Here is a 19,284-nt window from a genome sequence, read left to right as displayed (position 1 = left end):
TTTAAAACCATAAGACAAATTGATATCTTAAACTCTAAGTCAATTAACTATCTTCATTCTTTTTAAAAACAATATTTTTGAATGGATATTAAAACAGAAAATTTTACAGCAGCATCTAAACCTAATTTTTAGAATTTCCCAGTATTGGCCAAAGAAGACTAGATCCTTGACTTAACCATCACCATGAAGGAAACTGACTTTAAATGGAATCTTTTGACATCTTCCTTTTCTTAACATTCTTTAGTGAATCAGAAAAAATAAAATCTAAATTATCAATCTGGACTTTAAAGCCCTCATCTCAACATTTCCAAACGTATATCCCTCAAAATATGTCTGCCCAGCACTAACCCTTGCTCTCAACCAAGGCCATTAGTATCCCCAGCTGCCAAGGCCTGGTTTGTAATTTCCTCCCTCAGAAACATGGGCTTCCTCTCTGATTCCAGCCCCATCACTACCTATCACGATTCCATTCACTCTTGAAGGCCTACCTTAAATAACATCACCATGACACCTTTTTATTTCCTCCCAATCAGACTTGATCACTCTCCTAGAATTCTATAGGATATATTTTTAATTTCCATAATAGTAGCATTTATCAGATACTGTTTTGTTCCATAGCTATTTGTTTTGTTGTCTTTGCCCTCTAATAGAGTGTGAATTCTAAAAAGGCAAACACTGCATCTTATTGCATCTTATTCATCTTTGCGTCTCCCAAAAAACTTGACCCAGTACCTACTGGCATATTCAATGCTATTTGCATTTTTTTAATCAATAGTATGTAATTTCCTGGGAAAGTAAAAGTGAAGGTCACTCAATATTCAATTTTTAGGCTTCTTCTGAAAATAAAAATTGGAATTTTTGAATTTCAGAAATGCTTCTTTTAAAATCAGGGATGGCAAACCACAAGCCAAATTTGTACCTCCCTCGGTTTTGTATGGCCTGCACGCTAAGAGTGATTTTTAAACTTTTCGCTGTTAGAAAAAAACACCAACAGTAGAATAATATGACACATAAAAATTATATAAAATTCAAATTTCAATGCCCATAAATAAATGGTTTTTTAAAATCACTTTACCGAGTTATGATTGACATGTAAAAAGCTACACATATTTTATGTATACAACTCGGTGAGTTTAGGCAAAAAAAAGTATGCACCTGTGAAATTATCACCACCATCAAGGCCAGAAATATATCTATCACCTCCCAATGTTTCCTCCCACCCCCTTTATTATTAATATCATTATGTTTGTGTGTTTAGGGGGTGAGAACATTTATAAGATCTGTTCTCTTAACAAATTTTAAGAATCAATAGGACTGCTACTTATAAGCACTGTGCTGTATAGCAGATCCCCAGAATTTACATACCTTGCATAACTGAAACACTGTACCCTTTGAACATCACCTCCCCATTTCACGTCCCCACAGCCCCTGGCAACCATCATTCAACTCTCTGCTTCTATGAGTTTCATTATTTTAAAGTCCACATATAGGTGATATCATACACTGTTGGTGGGAATGGAAAATTGGTATAGCCACTATGGAAAACAATACAGAGGTTCCCTAAAAAATTAAAAATAGAACAACTATATGATCCAGAAATACCATTTCTGGAAATTCATCCAAAGTAAGTAAAATCAGGATCTTGAAGAGACACCTGCCCTCTCGTGTCTGTTATAGCATTATTCCCAGCAGCCAAGAAGACAAAACAACCTAAATGACTGGATAATGAATATATATATAAAACTTATATCTTAAAATATATATATTACTCAGCCTTTTTAAAAAGAAAACATTTTTCTGAAATTTGTGAAAACATTCATGGAACTGGAGGATATTATGCCAAGTGAAATAAGCCAAACACAAAAAGACAAATACTGTATACTCTTACTTTTTGTGGAATCTGAAATAGTCATAAATAAAGTTTTACGGTAATGTAGCCATGCTATATTTAGGTATGTTTTAACGCTCTTTTTGTGCCATAAAAGCAGGGTTCAGCCACTATGACAGGATTTATGGCCCACAGAGCCTGAGATATTTACTATTTGGCCCCTTACATGAAAAATAATTTACCATCTGTCTTAGAGTATTTAGTTTGCAGGTTTATCATATAGATTTTTATTTCTGTGTTTGCTATAATAAAAAAATTAATTATTAGGGGCAGATTATCACCTTCTACTTAAAAGAATAAAAAGTGATAATAACAAAACGAAAAAAAAAGACTAGATATCCAACTTATACTTGAAGAATTCTTTTCAAAAGTTATCCTTGAATCACTGAGTTGACCTGGTATGTCGATTGTAAAATTCCACCGTGTTTTCATACACATTTAATTACATATAAACCAATATTTAGTAAATGATCACTAAGCACATAGTATGTACATGGTAAGTAGAAAAGGGCAGTGGAGAAAGGGAGACAGACATAAGAGAAATTCAAGAAATCAAGCAACAACATCAGGAAATTGATTGGATGAAGAACAGTGAAAGGGGTAGGAGACAAAGTTGTCTGACTTTCAATCCTGGGTGACTTGGAGGTTAGTGGTACCTTTAGCAAATATAAAGTTCACCGCAAGTAAAAGCATGTTGGAGAGCATAATATAGTCAATTTTGGGAGTATCATTTTGGGGCACTCATGTGGTGTTGGGGCACAGCAAAAGGTGTTGACAGGCAACTGCAAATATGATGCTTAAGCTCAGGAAATACCTTTGGGTGTCATCTTGCAGATAATAGTTGAAGTCAATGAGAGTTTAAAAACACAGAGAGGAGTCAAAGAAAGAAATTTGGTTAAATGTGTATAAGATCTGCTAAGACTAAGGATTGATAGGAAAAAAAAACAATTAAATAGGTAGTTGGAGAGTGGAAGAAAATAATGACATGAGATCTTCAAGAATACAAAGATAATCAATGTAGTATCGCTTGTAACAAAGAGGCTGAGGATATAAAATACATAGACATGTCACTGGATTTGGAAATGAAGATATCGTTGGAACTACTACCCTTGGATCCAGGCAGGTGGAGGCCCTCCCACTAATAGAGAGCCCTTCAAACCACAAGCACACTCACAGGACATCATCATAAGTAAGATGCAGGCAACTCTGTCTCTCAGGATTTGGCCCTCAGCTCTGGAAATATGTGATCAGTAACCTCAAACATTGGTTTTATTGACCCCAGAAACACTTTTGATCATGGCTCTCTGTATTCTGAACAAAGAAATCCCAGTACCATCAAAGTCTGTGGGTTGTGCCAAAGATGGGATGGGATATTGGGAAGATCTGAATGACAGAAGAGTTTAGGAAAGGAAAAATCAGACAAGTAATTAACTTTTCAAATCTCTCCTGTCAGATCTCATGAATGCAATAAACTCTTGCATTACAAAATGTGGTTCCCCAGTGGTGCCAGAAATCTACTTTCTGTCTTTTCTTTATATTCCAGTTTGTGTGGGGTACTTCTAAATTAGTGCTGCATTTGCAGCAGTTGTAATAGTAATTGGTGAACATTTGACAATATTTCACAATTTATACTGCCCTTAAACTCACATATAAGTAGGTATAGAACTAATATGTTTGAATGGTAATCTTGGTTTTAATATTTTCCATCTAAATGGACACTGAATTCTAGAATGGCTAATAGTTGTATTTTTATGAAGTTTTTTTATTTAAAAATTTATGATTTAATTAAACCTTCCCAAAAAAAGAAAACAAAATTTTTAGATTTAAATATTTTTCTTAAAATGTTCATAGTTATTAATTATAACTTTCCCTTTACATTTAACAGATTTTTGTTTTAGAAGAAAAATACATGTAACATATACAAAAAATAACTTTAACTTTTCATTCTGTGTTTAATATTTTTTAAGCATGTTCAAATTTTATAAATTTTACACGATTGCATTTAATTTTTAATCTCTGAAATCATTGAGAATGAGTACAAGCTGACATCTTGATAGAAATAGAAAATAGAAAAGCAGGGTTCAAAAAAGGTAAATGTCAGAAAAAAACAAAAGAAAAACACTGGGAGAAGGCCCTGTAATGAGAAATGTAGAGACCGGAGTTACACAGCTTCCAGCCAAGGAAGAGCAAAGATTTCTAGCAAACCACAAGAAGCTAGAGGAGGCAATGAGAGACATTACAGATTTCAGAGGGGGCATGGCCCTGCCAACACCTTCATTTTAGGCTTCTAACCACCAAAACTGTGAGGCAACACATTTATGTTGTTTTAAGTCACTTAGCTTGTGGTGCTTTGTTATGGCAGTCCTAGGAAACTAATATACCTGGCTGAAAAAATGTTTGCTTAAGTAAAACCAATGTTAAGCTATGAAAAGAAGAAGAAGAAAGGAAGGAAGGAAGGAAGGAAAAAGGAAGGAAGGAAGGAAGGAAAAAAAGAAAGAAAGAAAGGAAGGAAGGAGGGAGGGAGGGAGGGAGGGAGGGAGGGAGGGAAGGAGGGAAGGAAGGAAGGAAGGAAGGAAGGAAGGAAGGAAGGAAGGAAGGAAGGAAGGAAGGAAGGAAGAAATAGAAGGTCCTCAAAGAGGAGAATTGCTTACATTTTTAAATACAGGAAATAAAGCAAGGGAGCTGACTTCTGGAGAGCATGATTTACATAAAACTTATAAACAGAACATTATAAAATTTTTATTTTAAAAAGATGTAATTACTGATCAAAACCATGAGAATGAGCAATATAATTATTCACAACTGGAAGGGTTCAATGAAATTGCCGCAATTCTAACTATTTAACAAAGATTTTATTACTAATCAAAACAATGTGATTGAGAAAGGGAATTACTATATCAGATTTGCAACAAAGGCCTGCTATCTACAAGGCAGCAAAAATTACACTTGACGCACAGTGGTTTGAACGTCCCTGAATGGGGCTCAGGCTGGGAGCCCAGGGACTCTCTAGGTGTTGGGGTGCACTTCCTGAGCCAGCACTGGACTGAGGTGCTGCTGTACCAAAAGGCGTTGGGTACCCAAGAGAGTATGGCATCTGAAATCCACAGTGTTAAAAAAAAACGAAACTTTTGTAATAATATTGAGGATCATTCCATTGATCTTCCTAGAAAAGGATCTCTAATTTCACCAATTAGAACCTGAAGGAGGTTAAGAAATCTTCAAAAGTCGGTGGCTTGCATAAATTGAACAGTTGAACAAGCCATGAAAAGCCCAGATAAACTACGTAAGGTGATGGATCACAGAAAGAGAGTTCATCATCCTTTTCCAAATCCTTGTTACAAAACAAAACAAAACAAAACAAAACAAAACAAAACAAAACAAAACAAAAAAACAAGCAGTCCCCTAGAAGTGGGGGCTGTGAAATGGCAAATAAAGAAAATGAACTGGCTTGTGCAGGCCACCTGCCTGAAAAATTATTACACCATGATAGTCAAACTTATTTAATTCCAGTGATTCTGGTTTCTTCACAGACGGAAAGTCAATCATCAAAATACAAAATACAAAATAAAAATTTTTTCCTGAGGTTTCTCAGGACCATGAAACAATGGCACAAGTTTCATTCAGAGGAATATGAGATTGAATGTCACTTTAACTTTCTAGAAAAAGAGAAGTATAAGTGAACTTGTAGCTTATTTGGTGAGGATAGAAACGCTTGGAGTGTTGGTGGGTTGCCATCCTGTGCTTCCTAATAGTTTACTGAAAGAAAAACAATGCGTCTCACTTGGCTGCTCTGTAGACTTGTTGCCTCTAGTGAAATCACTACTTAAACGCAAAGTTGAAGAGTAGATAATAGTTGGTTTGAACTGGCTATAAGCAGTCATAAAAAGGTGGTGGTCAGAAATATCATCCCAAACAGAAATTATAAATGATGGAAATCATTCATATTTTAAAACAGTAATTAAGTTGATTGTGGGAACAAGAAAAGCATGTCACTTTGGTCCCAGGATATGCTGGTAGTATAGCTAAGGATGTAGATGCTTATTTATTACAGTAGCATTGAGAGACTTCATGTACTAAGGAGCATTTGCTTATTCAGAACATCTCTGGACTATCGATTTCCAAAACATCTCATCGGAGAACTGTGAACTATGGAAGAAATAAAAACTTTTTCTAAAAGCTGTATAGTAAAACCACTAAGAAACCCTAACAATCTACTTCACATTGAAATGGGAATATACCCAAAAGGAGCAGCTTCAATTTCAATAAGGTAAAAGTGTGCTGTGATGATTGTTCACCTTTGCTGCATGTGGGACTTATACGGTTATTTGGTAATATTGGTTAAGAACAACTGGACTTTAATGCAATCATGCATAAGAATATACTTCATATTATGTGAAAAAAAATAACACAACTTATTACTAGGAACCACAAAGACCAATCATCATTACTTTTTTTAAGATTGTGTTTTATAAGAAAACACTCAAATATGTGCAGCTATTTTCTTATGTTGAAAAGATTTGGAAAGTTTAAAATACCATCACAAATAATAAATACTAAAAGTTATTTGGCCACCCTGAGATACTGTGTATACAAAATGCCTTAATGAATAAGCCAATGTGTATGATCCCAATAACTGTTTTTAACAAAATTAAAACCAACTATGCTTCTGGAATGATAAAATCATGGAATCAAGTCAAGGGCTTCCATTCACACAGAATGTTGTTGTTAAAACTTATTCCACACCATCCTTAAAACTTGAGAATATTTTTAATATCTGTTATTTTTTTGCCAGAATCATCATGTCATGTATCTACGTGTTATTCCTACATAAAAGAAAAAGATAAATATGTATTTGTATGAATGCTTAGCTGGAGTTGGCTAATTTATATTCATTTTCTATTGCATATAGATTTCTAATATTTTCATTGTGTCATTTAAGCTTCCTTCATTTGAGTAAATTCACTAAATATTTCTATTTTTTACTTTTTTTAATTCTGATTTTATATGAATTCTAATTCTTTTGCACTACATATGTTTTAAAGAATGCTTTATAAAGGTATGTACAATGCTTTAGAAAGGTTTACAGTTATTGCTGACTTTGTATTTTAAATTCCAACACTATGTTACAACCTCCTCCAACGGTTGGTATGAAATGCCAGCAGACTGTATGAGGTTGTTTTTTGTTTTAAATACCATTTTTAGTGTCAGTGTACCCACTTGTGGAATGTTTTCCCAGCTGTATATCTTAGCCTATCTTGAAAGTGATTCGGATTTAAATACCACTATTGGTTCATACATCATCTCATCTTTAATGAGCCCAAGAGGCATCTGAGCAAAGATTTTTAGTTGCCAAATTTCTATGCCGTAATCCTTCAACGCTTATGTAACTCTTTAGCATTTACCCAAATAGCGATTACTGATATAAATTCTACACAAGCAGCTTTCTCACTTTAAAAATATTAAAAATGTTATCTTTCAAAAACATTAAATTCATAAAAAACAAGAAATTGAGAAAAGAAAAATAAAACCTCTAGTTTTATTTCATTTATTAGATTATGGTTCTGGAAAATGGCTACTGCATCCCTCTTATAACATAAGAGGTCTAACTAAACACAATGTGACTCAAATTAAAGTTTGAGATTTTCCACTGGATGAACAGAGTAGAAAATTTAATATTCTGTTATACACCAAAATTATTTCAAATGAAGAAAGGAAATACAGAAGTTGAATATTATATTTCAGATAGTTACATGTTTCACAACCAATTTTTAAGATCAGTTTTGGCCAAATGAAAATAATAGAAATGTTCTTGCTTAGTGGAAATCATTTCAACACTGATGCTAAAACGGCCAAACTTGTAAGATATATATTTAAAATGTTACCATCAATTAGAATGGAAAAACCAAAATCAGATTAACTTAACAGATAATAAAATGAGAGTAGAAATTTTACACAAAATTAAAGCAACTATTATTTATCAGTCCAACCAGATTGCACAGGGGAAAAAAAAAAAAGCTGAAACTGACATTTATTATGCATAACATTAAATTATCAGAGGAAGAAAACAGCGGTTGAAATTAATGAATATTTCACTGTTTTTACACTTGTTATTTTTAAAAAGTACATGTTTTGACTTAAACGAAGAACTGGGGAAAAAAATCACTGACATTTTTAAGCCTTGGGTAAAAAGATTATGGAGGACAACGCTATCATAATGTCGTTAGAATGACTGATTAAGAAGGAGGCTTACAAGCTAGAATTTTGGCAGATGACCTTGAAACATTCTTATGCCATGTGCAGCACATAGTTTGAATTCATTATCAGGAGACCTCAACTGGACCCAGAGAAGTGATGAAATACCTTGAAAGAATTCAGAGACTAGATGTGATATTTTCTGCATCTGCCTAAAGATGTAATATCTTGAAGAAGGATATCAATTTTACAAATATTTTTGGAAGCATGTTAGGAATGCTGACTATATACAGTTAAAAATATCCAAAATACAAAAATGCACTTGAAAGGATAGAAAAATAATCAAAGAGCCTCATATTGAAGCAAATTTTGGTCTTTGGCAAAAAATATAACATTGAATTTGTGTAATGCACAATTATTTGATATTAACTGTTGAAAATTGTTAATATTTTTAACAAAAGTTACAAAAAATGTATATAAGTTTGGCTATTTCACATTTAAAATTATTAAAATATACATTATTAAAGTTTTAAAGAGAATATTCTTATATATCAGAAGAAATTGCCTTTGAAATATATAACAAAAGTGGTATTCCAATATAATTTAAAACATTTAGTATAAGAACATGGGAATTTTTGCATGACTATGAAGGAGAAAATATACATACAGGTAATCCCAAAACTAATATTAATAGAGACTAATTTTTGGTCATTGCAGATCAAGGTATAATCTCAAATTTGCTGTTTTCTGAATTCTCTATGATATCTCAGCATTGAAATGTTTAAAGATAGAAAAATATACTAATTTTGAATCTAGATATGACTTTCTAAAATGATGAGATCCATTACATAAATGATACAGATTTATATGATGATAATTGAAATATGTGTAGTATTGTCTGAAATAATAGGTTATTATTTGTGACTTCATTATGCATTTATCATGATGCATGGAATTTATGGTTGATTTTTAAATTTAGGTTTAAGAATTTGTTGACAAATCTGTTAGCTACTGACTCAGCAGAATAAAGCTTCTCCAAATTTAAATAGATAAGATTAATCAGAAAAAGTTATTTATCTTGCATTGTTATTAACACAACATAATAGAACATAAATTATTTCAAGATCTTTATAATAAAAACACAAATAGTGGATTTCGTAAAAAGAAAGTGAGAAAAATTAATTTTATAAAAATACATATGAAATTTATTATTTACGAATGTCCTAATTTTATTCTCAAACATCACTGCCCATCAACAGACTACCCTAGCACGCACAATAATAAAGTTCACTCACCTTTGGTATTTTGCCAAATTTCAGTCATAAAACACTAAAGATATAGAAATGTATCTATGATGTTGCTATGAAGGTGTATTTCACTGGATGAAACCACTCATAAACCTGAGGGCAAGAGAACTCATTGATGTAATCTATATAGATTAGCCACTAAACACATAGATTAGGGTAGAGAAGGATGGAGAGGAAGAGCAGATCAAGTGAGGAAAAGTTACCGGGCACAGCACATTCTTTCTCTCCTTAGGATACACTTCCGCCTGTACCGTTTGGAATTTTATTCCCCACACAGGAGACATACAAATACTATCAGGCACCATATAATTATGGTGATATTAATTTGGCCATACTCCAACCTGGAACCTGAAATAGTATCTGCCACTCGTATTCTTCATTAAAAAATTTAAAGAGGGAAATAGAGGAGTAATTTAACATTAATATAGCTTCAACACTCCATTTTTATGGCTGATTAAGAGGTGTGAGTTAGTAAACCAGTTGTTTACTTCACCACCTGTTCCACGTTCCCCTTACACCCTGCCAGCACCTCAGCTCAGACCATTCTGGGCACCTACTACCACATATTCAGTACTCTTGGAAACAGACTCTGAGATAGTGATTTGTCTGCAGGAAGTTTATTTGCACATGCTCAAGGTCAACAGCTATGAAGTGAAGCAGAACTGGGCAGAAGGAGAATTTAAAGAGCGATGCCATCATGACAAAGACCTTAGCTGATTTTATGGCAAACTTTGGAGTTAGGATGGTTCTTCATAGCTATTCTGTGCTGTGGCATGGGAACAGGGCTTAATACCTCTGTATGACCAATTATTGGATTGGGCTGTCCCCTGGAAGAAGGCATGGCTTTAGGTGGATAGACTCAATTAAGAGCAAGTCTCAGACAAGACTCAGTTGAGAACAGTTGGTTGCCAAGACGCCCAGACACAGAAGAAATGAGCACTTGGGTCCTAAAGAACAGACTCTGGACAGTACACCATGATATCCACTCTAGCCAGTCTTTCAAGGTCACCTTGAGAGCTGCTGTCTACTTCTATCTGGTGTTGGCATAACAGTCACATCTACCACTAAACCAGGTTCATTCTTTTCCCTTCTCCATGGTGGCAAAGCACTAAAACAGGTACCATGTTAAACTGAGTCATCCATTTGTGCTATTTACTGTGTCTTCCAGAGCAGCTTCATTTGGGCTCAGTCTACTATATACCACCTCCATTTTATAAAGTAATGCTACTGTGAAAAGCTAATTTTGCGTTTGGGTTGATCAGAGATACATACAGTTCATCTTGGACAGTTTGAGTCACATAATCACCGGATGTTACAAGGTTAAGCATCCACTTTCTACCAGAGCCCAGTAGCAAGCAAGAAGCTTTTCAAATGGTGCAAGAATAGGGAAGGCATCACATCATTCCTAAACTGTAGATGCCTGAGCTGTGATTTCTCTTATTTGAGTTTGGAAGAGTTTCATACAACACCGTGTCTTTCACAAATACTTCAAAAAATCATTGGGTGTGTTAGTTTATTAGACCCAATGGTAAGGTGGCTTGAACCAAAACCAGCCTTATTGAAGGGTTCTTTGTTACTCAAGTCCCAAAACAATACTAGCACTATTATAGATCTGAATAATTAAAGGGGTTGGAGCAGGAGTATGATGTAGTATATATCGCCTCCAAAATCCAAAGAGGCCCATCAAACTTTGTGTTTCTTTTATTGGGTTAAGTGGAATAACTTGTCTCATATTTTAGAAGGGCTATCTTACCATGAACCCCTAAAAATTTCACTGGTTTGGCACACCACTGGACTTTTTCAGTATTGATTGCCCATTCTCTGGCACACGTATAGTTTACTAGGACATTTATGGTGCCTGTCACTTCCTGTTCACCATTTTCGATTAGCACAATGTCTCAGAGGTAAAGGATTTTCAGGCCACACCCAGCTCAGTCCCCAGACCAGCTCAATCTGAATCTGCATTTTAATAGGATTTCCAGGTGACTCATATGTACATTAATTTTGAGATGTACTGCCCAAGACTATTTCATGTAGGAGAGCAGATTTGACACAGCCTTGAGGCAAAACAGGATAAGTACACATAAATATCCCTGTTTCATACATAAAATTCCTATTCCTTCCCCCACCATGGTCCTTATCTTACTGTGAGATGATTAGTAACGTGGAGTATTTAATTAATGTTTACAATCAAACCCTGTTGGTCTTCAGTCTTACATTCCCTATAAATTCATGAGATAAAGGATTTTTTCAAAACTGCTAACAGGCCTTCAGGATCTCCACAGGTAGTCGTAATTGTTCATAGCTGATATTTTTGCTTTTCCTATATGTACATCTCTAAGTCTATAAACTGAATCCAGGGACTCCAACAATCTTATAATCACTATTGTTGCCATAACTACTAAGTGCCACAGCCACTTGATCTCCCTCCATCTGTGCTCCTCTAATGACTTGATTTGATTAATTATAATGTCACACTAAGCTATGGATTGCCCATGCCCCATCCCCTTTAGCAAGGAGTTATTATCCCTGTGTTCTTTGCACATATGAGTGATTGTATTCTAGAATTCCATTTTGAGGATCTGTTCCCTGACGCTATTTCCTGAACCAATAACTCTATTAGTCAAGACCAAATATGGCAAATCTAATCCTCAATATGGTCCCAGTAAGACACACTCTACCTAGGTTATTTTGAAAAGGGCTGAATAAAGTGAAATCACAAGGGGCATTACCCCATGCCTAGTAACAATGGGACTCTTAACACGTCTTCTGGCAAAAAGAAAAAAAAAAGGGGGTAAGGGGTAGAGTTGTTTTCAGAATCCAGAAGTGGAAAGTGTTATTGTCATGACCATCTTGAAACAATAAGCAATTCTCAGTTAAGGGTCATAGCAAGTCATAGGCACAGAGAGGGATAATATTCTGAGTCCTCAATCATCCCTCCCTCTTATCTACGTGAGTGGTTTCCATTGGTCAAACACAACAAGAAGTTAATGGACAAAGGAACCAATTGAGGTAGTCCATCTAAGTCAGTCACTCGGGACAAAGAATTAAGTGCAAAAAAGTGGAAAATACATCTAAAGGGACAAACATAACTATGCAGCACATCACAGTTCAACACCAAGGATACAACGAGAACTATAAGAGTGGGAGAAGCTTACGTCCTCAATAGAATATTTTCTGACAGAAAGAAAATTGCAAGAGGAAAAGAAACTCATAATCAGAAATTTCTTTGGTGATAAGAGAAAAAAGATAAAGGATGTTAATTAAGTTAATTTATTTTTTTCATTCTAGAGAAGCAATACATTTTATTTTAATAAACACTTATTTTAATGGCATAATAGGATATGATAACATAATGTGATAATTTTCAACTTTGTATAACAACATAGACATAAGCCAACAATACTTGCATGAGAAAAAGGTTTAAACAGAAACTCTTTTTGTATCTAAAACATAGTTTGTAGGTATACAAATTATAGGACCTATTTCTTTACACCATGTGTATTGTCTTTTGCCTCTCCTCAGCTGGATCGTGAGCTACTTTAGACCAGAAAGCATGTCATAAAGGTCTTTGTAGCCCCTGTACTAACTAGGTGTTTAGCAGTTGATATGTGCTCATTAAAATTAAATATCTGTCACCACAATTCTGCTCTTTTAAAGCCAATTGACCCCCAACCCAAATCAGAGGGATCTCGGAAAAACCCACCTCTGTTTAGATTAAATTAAGAAAAGAGTATTGGCAACATAATCTATCAGGTTTTAAAAGTTTGGAATAAAATGGATAAAAGGGTAGTATGTAATTTGTGCATAAAATAGAGGTGACTTCAAATTTATTGTGTACGTATGATTTTTTTCTATATTCCTCTTAAATACTATTTTATTTTACTTAACTTTTGTAACACTTCGGAGTTTTTAACAGTGCTGCCTGTATGTTCTATCACTTGTTCTTTAATTTGTTTTTTATCATTTTTAAATAAATTTTTAGTTTTCAATTACAGTTGACATACGAGTACAATATTATATTAGTTTCAGGTGTACAGCATAGTGATTAGACATTTATATAACTTACAAAGTGATCACCTTGATAAATCTAGTACCCATGTAACACCATACATAGCTATTACAATATTACTGACTATAGTCCTTATGCGATATACTACATCCCCATGACTATTTTGTAACTGCCAATTTGCACTTCTTAATTCTTTCCCTTTTTTCACCCATTCCTCCAAACCCCCTCGCATCTGGACACCATCAAAATATTCTCGGTATCTATGAGTTTGTTTCTGTTTTGTTTGTTCATTAATTTTGTTCTTTAGATTCCACATATAAGTGAAATCATGTGGCATTTTTCTTTCTCTAGCTGAATTACTCCACTCAGCATAATACTCTCTAGATCCAACCATGTTGTCACAAATGGCAAGATTTCATTATTTTGTATGGTTGAGTAATGTTCCATTGTATATATATGTACCACTTATTCTTATCCATTCCTCTATCGAGGACATTTTGGTTGCTTCTATTAGCTATCATAAATAGTGCTGTAGTGAACATATAGATGCATATGTCTTTTCAATTTAGTGTTTTGGGTTTCTTTGGATAATTACCCAGAAGTGGAATTGCTAGATCCTTCTTTGTCTCTTATTATACCCTTTGTTTTAAAGTCCATTTTGTCTGGTATAGTATTGCTATCCCAGATTTTTTCTTCCATTTTCATGAAATGTGCTAAGAAATTTATACTCTACCTCACAGGTAATTTTGGGTGCTATAGAAAAATGTAAATTTTGGGAATAGCCTGAATCCTGAAAGAAAGCCACCCATTAATTAGCCATTCTTCCTCCTAGATAGTGTTAGAAACATCCTGGCACAATCCTTCTGCTTCAGGCATTACTTTTGTTAGAATTCAAGCTAATGACTGCCCTTCTGTTTATGTTTTCCTCCGACAGTGGTTAATTTAGTTAGGTTTAATTTTCTGTTACAATCAATTTCCAAATTTCCCCAGGTAACCCTGACTGAAAATAGATATCCAGGAACTGCTCAGTCACACATTTGTATATATTTTTCCCCATGGAATCAGTTATTTACATGATAGCTTATCTTTTACAGTCATCCCAAGAAGACATTTCACAGATTTTATTCCTAGGTAATATATTTGGGGTTTAGGATTTAATTGCTGTTATTCCTAGGTCTTGGTTAAAATTAAATGAGGAAGAATTCAAAGCACTAAATCAGCTCTTTAGGAAGTTTAGCTCTGAACAGAAGGAAATATGTTTATATTCTTATTAAATAGTACCATATGAAATATCAGCATCACAAACATGCACATTATAGATAGACATTAGGTGGATGGACAGACACAAAGATATACAGAGATTGAGCTTGATTACATCAGATTCAAACAGGAAGGGACTCTAAAAACCTAAGATTGACCACTATAGGGGGAGAAAAAGTGAATATATGAAGGAATAAGTTCCCAAAACAATTTTTTTTAAATTGTGTATATAAATGGGAGAAAAATCAGGACAAGAAAAAAAATCTCACTTACCTTTTCCAAGAAATTTAAAAATAAAATAAAGGGAGAAACAGGTGATGACACAGAACACTTCTGAGATTTGAAGAAGAACAAAGGAATTTCTCATACAACAACCTGTATTATCTCAATAAAATGGGAAAATAGGGTTATCCTACTAGATATCTTTGTTTTCTGAATAATGAAGGTAAGACAACAGAATGGAAGTTAAGTACTTAGAGAGGCTAGACACATGTTATATAGGGAATATAAGAATTTGTAATTACTAATGACTTGAAGCATTACCGAGCAAGTGTGAAGAAGTTGACTAAAGTTAAACAGAATAACCTACTAGTAGACACAGTGAACCTGTGATTATCTTTTCTAGCAAGCCTTACTAGCAGGAAGCAAAACAGGAAAAAGGGGATAAATGAATTGGTCTAGTGTGTGAAGTTAGGAAAGAAAATTTTAAAGACATTAAGAAAATAAATTTTATTCTCTGCTAATTGTAAAACAACATAGCTTTCAAATAGTCTGCGATCTTACACTGGGAAATAAAATTCATGATTTATAGAATAGTCTAGAAAAAATTAGTTAAGGAAGGCAAGTACTATCTACATTATTGTCTTTCATGTTCAAAGGGATTATTAGCACTGTTGTTATCCAAAAACAAGGGTAAAAATGAAACTACATCTGATAGGGCCATAGGGGTTTTCTCCCTTTTCAGCAACAAAAGTGATTAGCTGCAGAGGTTAATGCTTTTATGTAGTAATACCGGGTTACCTCAACAACTCTGTTCTGCAAAATGAGTGTCTCCACTGAATGTCAATAACCAAGTATTACGGGAGATATCTTGGTAAAATTCATAAGTTGAAGCTCTAACATCCAGTACTTCAGAATGTGACCGTATGTTAAGATAGGGTCTTTAAAGAGGAGATTAAGTTTAAAATGAGGTTGGTTACGGTGGGCCATAATCCAATCTGACTGGTGTCCTTATAAGAAAAAAGAAAATTGAACACACAAAGAGACACCAAGGATATGTGCCCATAGATGGAAGACCACATGAGGGCACATCAAAGGACAGCCATCTGCAAGCCAAGAAGAGAGGCCTCAAGAAAACCAAATCTGTTTGAACCTTGATCTTGGACTTCTATCATCCAAAACTGTGAGAAAATAAATGTCTGTTGTTTAAGTTACCCAGTCTGTGGTATTTTGGTATGGCAGCACTAGCAAACTAATACAGATTTTGGTACTGAGAAATGGGGTGCTACAGTAAAAAAAAAAAAAAAATATATCTAAAAACGGAGCTGTGGCTTTGGAAGGGAGTAATGGGTCAAGGCTGGAAGAGTTTTGAGGTGCGTGAAATAAAGCATGATTGCTTTGAAGAAATTGTTGGTGGACATAGAGAAGATACTTCTGGTAAAGCCTCATATGGAAGTGAGGAGCATGTTATCGGACATGAAAGAAAAACGGTCTTTGTTATAAAGAACTTGACTGTTTTCTAGTATTTTGTGGGTAGTAGAATTTGTGAGCAACGAAATCGGATATTTAGCTGAAGAGATTTCTAAGGGAAACACTGAAGGCATGGAACAGGTCGATAGAGCGGTGTGGCTGTACACAATTATCCTTCAAGAAAACAGAACAATGACCCTGAAGGAGATGCAGAGATTAGCAGGGTGGCCACTGCCACCACAGGCACAAAGGGCACAGCCCACAAGATGAGGCTGTCTCTTTCTCGGTTTCAGTGGGGCAGGACTGTCATCCAGGTCTGAGGGGGCAACGCTGCCACCCCAGTGGACCCAGAAAATGAGCCCACAACATCAGTGGGCCTGGAGGACAGAGCACTGAGCCAAAAACGATTATATCAAGCATTAAAAGCTAAATGAATATGCCCTGCTACATTTTGGGATGCATGACTAAATTCTTCTAATTTCTCCTTTTTGGAATAAAAATGTCTATCCTATATCTGTCAGAGTATTGTACTTTGTAAGCACATGGCTTATCTGCTTTCACAGGTTCTCAGCTGGAGAAGAATTTTACCTCAGGATAAATCACCCATACTTGATTCAGTCATAGCTGAGACATCGATTTTAGGAACCTCTAGTTTTTTTAATTGGGCTGCAAGGAAGCCTGCTCAACCTTTGTCCAGGAGAGAGGCATTATCTTTATTATACTTGACAGCAAAGAAACATCTCATCTGCTCTAGAGAAAAGACCCGTTCTCTATCTTGCAAGGCTGTTTGCTATCTATGCCTCCTGGAAAAGACAGTCTTGGAAAAACTGTGAAACCCTTTGCTAGCAAGAAGTTCAGAAATGAGAGACCTATGAAGAATTCTCTCCCAACAATTATTAATACATAGATAGAAAAAGAGCACTCACATACTTATTAACTATAAGTAAATAAAGAAGCACATAAACTTAGAAGTTAAATCGCTGGCAAAATTATGGAATCTTTGATGTAAATAGATGGGAACACTTATCTTACTTATCCTAAGTGAGAAAATTAGCTGAGTTATAGTCATGGTGAATATGACATACCTACAGGACACACAATGCAATTATCTACCGGGAAACTGGAAACTGATCCAGATAGCCAAGCAAGATTAAAAACTGGTTACACAAACATTGGAATCATTCTCATGTCAAAGTCAACTAAACCTTTTTTATCCTCTTTAGAAAGATCTTCTAGCCCAACCATCAGGAAACTAGGCCCCTAGGTCAAATCCTACCCACCACCTGTTTTGTACAAGCATAAATAAAGTTTTATTGAAACACAGCCACACCCATTCATTTACATACCGTGTTTTCCCAAAAATAAGACCTATTTTACTATAATATGAGACCAGGTCTATAATATAATATAATATAATATAATATAATATAATATAATACAATATAATATAATACCAGGTCTTAATATAATATAATATAATATAATATAATATAATATAATACCAGGTCTTATATTAATTTTTGCTCCAAAAGACACATTAGAGCTGACTATCCAGCTAGGTCTTATTTTGGGGCAAACACAGTATCATCTATAGCTGCTTTCACACTACAATGGTAGAATTTAGCCATTACAACAGAGACTGTGTGACCTGAAAAGGCAAAAATATTTACTGTCTCTTTAAAGAAAAAGTTTGTGGACCCCTGTTCTACATTCTTGAATTTGTGCTATCATGTTTGTTTATTTAGGTCCTTTCTGGATAATCAAAGTCATTTGTGAAAGTACACAAAAATCAGTCATTTTTTTCCAAAGTCTTATTTCATGAAACCATACCTACTTTTCCTCTGACGCTTTGGAATTTGTTGTGCCATATTTGTGTTTATCCAAGCAATTATAATCCAGACAAGGAATGAGTTGAGACTTATATTCATGATATACATTGCAGTGATAGATAGAGCCAAGAAAGAAATTACTTAATTCACATGGAAATAATCTGGAACGTCCTCTCAGAAAATATGATTAAAAAGGGTCTTAAAGGACAGTTGGGACATTGACAATCAAGACTTCAGAGCTGCTGAGGGCATTACATGAGCAAAGGAAAGGAGGCTGTAGGAAACAAGGTGGATACTTAGAAGCAGGGAACCAATCTGCAAGGTTAGATCAAAGCCATAGGATGAGAACATACGAGGTCAGACAATTAAGTTTGCGAACTCATCCTAGAAAAACCGCTACATACCTTATTGCTGAATATCACTACAGTCACCTTCGAAGTACTCCCGTTGGGAAACTATGCACTGATGCCAGATCCTAGTCCACCCTTCAAAGCAATTTTGGAATTCTTGTTCTGGAATGACCATCAGAGCTGTCATCGTATTACCCTTGATGTCCTGAATGTCACCATAATGTCTTCCTTTCAATAATTATTTTATCTTCAGGTAAAGAAAGAAGTCATCGGGGGCCAGACCAGGTGAGTAGGGAGGGTGTTCCAATACAGTTATTTGTTTACTGGCTAAAAACTCCCTCACAGACAGTGCCATGTGAGTTAGTGCATTATCATGATGCAAGAGCCATGAATTGTTGGCAAAAAGTTCAGGTCATCTAACTTTTTCATGCAGCCTTTTCAGCACTTCCAAAGAACAAACTTGGTTAACTGTTTGTCCAATTGGTACAAATTTATAATGAATAATACCTCTGATATCAAAAAAGGTTAGCAACATTGTTGCAACAAGTTCTCAAACTTAATTGTCAGACCTCATACTTTTTCATATTGTTTTGTGATTCAAATTTGGTAACAGCTGAAATAGCCAGGTCATATTTTGTGTCTATTATGCAGAACAAGAACAAATAGGCAGAGTCAGCAAAAAGAAGTCCAAGATAACCCGCTGTGACAAGCAAAGCAAATGGGAAGCTTGTTTGACAAAAAATAAATTCTTCAGTCC

The 19,284-nt window shown here is 34.8% G+C and overlaps 1 long non-coding RNA gene and 1 pseudogene across 1 annotated transcript in view; one reads left to right on the top strand and one right to left on the bottom strand.

The window, feature by feature from the left end:
- Positions 1-19,284, bottom strand: part of LOC141570216 (uncharacterized) — a 251,642-nt gene that overhangs the window by 156,451 nt on the left and 75,907 nt on the right. The gene's annotated exons all lie outside the window — the stretch shown is intronic.
- LOC109447505 (KATNB1-like protein 1) lies at positions 4,976-5,942 on the top strand (annotated as a pseudogene).

This window comes from Rhinolophus sinicus, linkage group LG01 (assembly GCF_036562045.2).
Source record: "Rhinolophus sinicus isolate RSC01 linkage group LG01, ASM3656204v1, whole genome shotgun sequence".
Lineage (NCBI taxonomy): Eukaryota > Metazoa > Chordata > Mammalia > Chiroptera > Rhinolophidae > Rhinolophus > Rhinolophus sinicus.
Note: the sequence above shows the minus strand (reverse complement) of the source record. Positions and strands in the feature narration are given on the sequence as shown.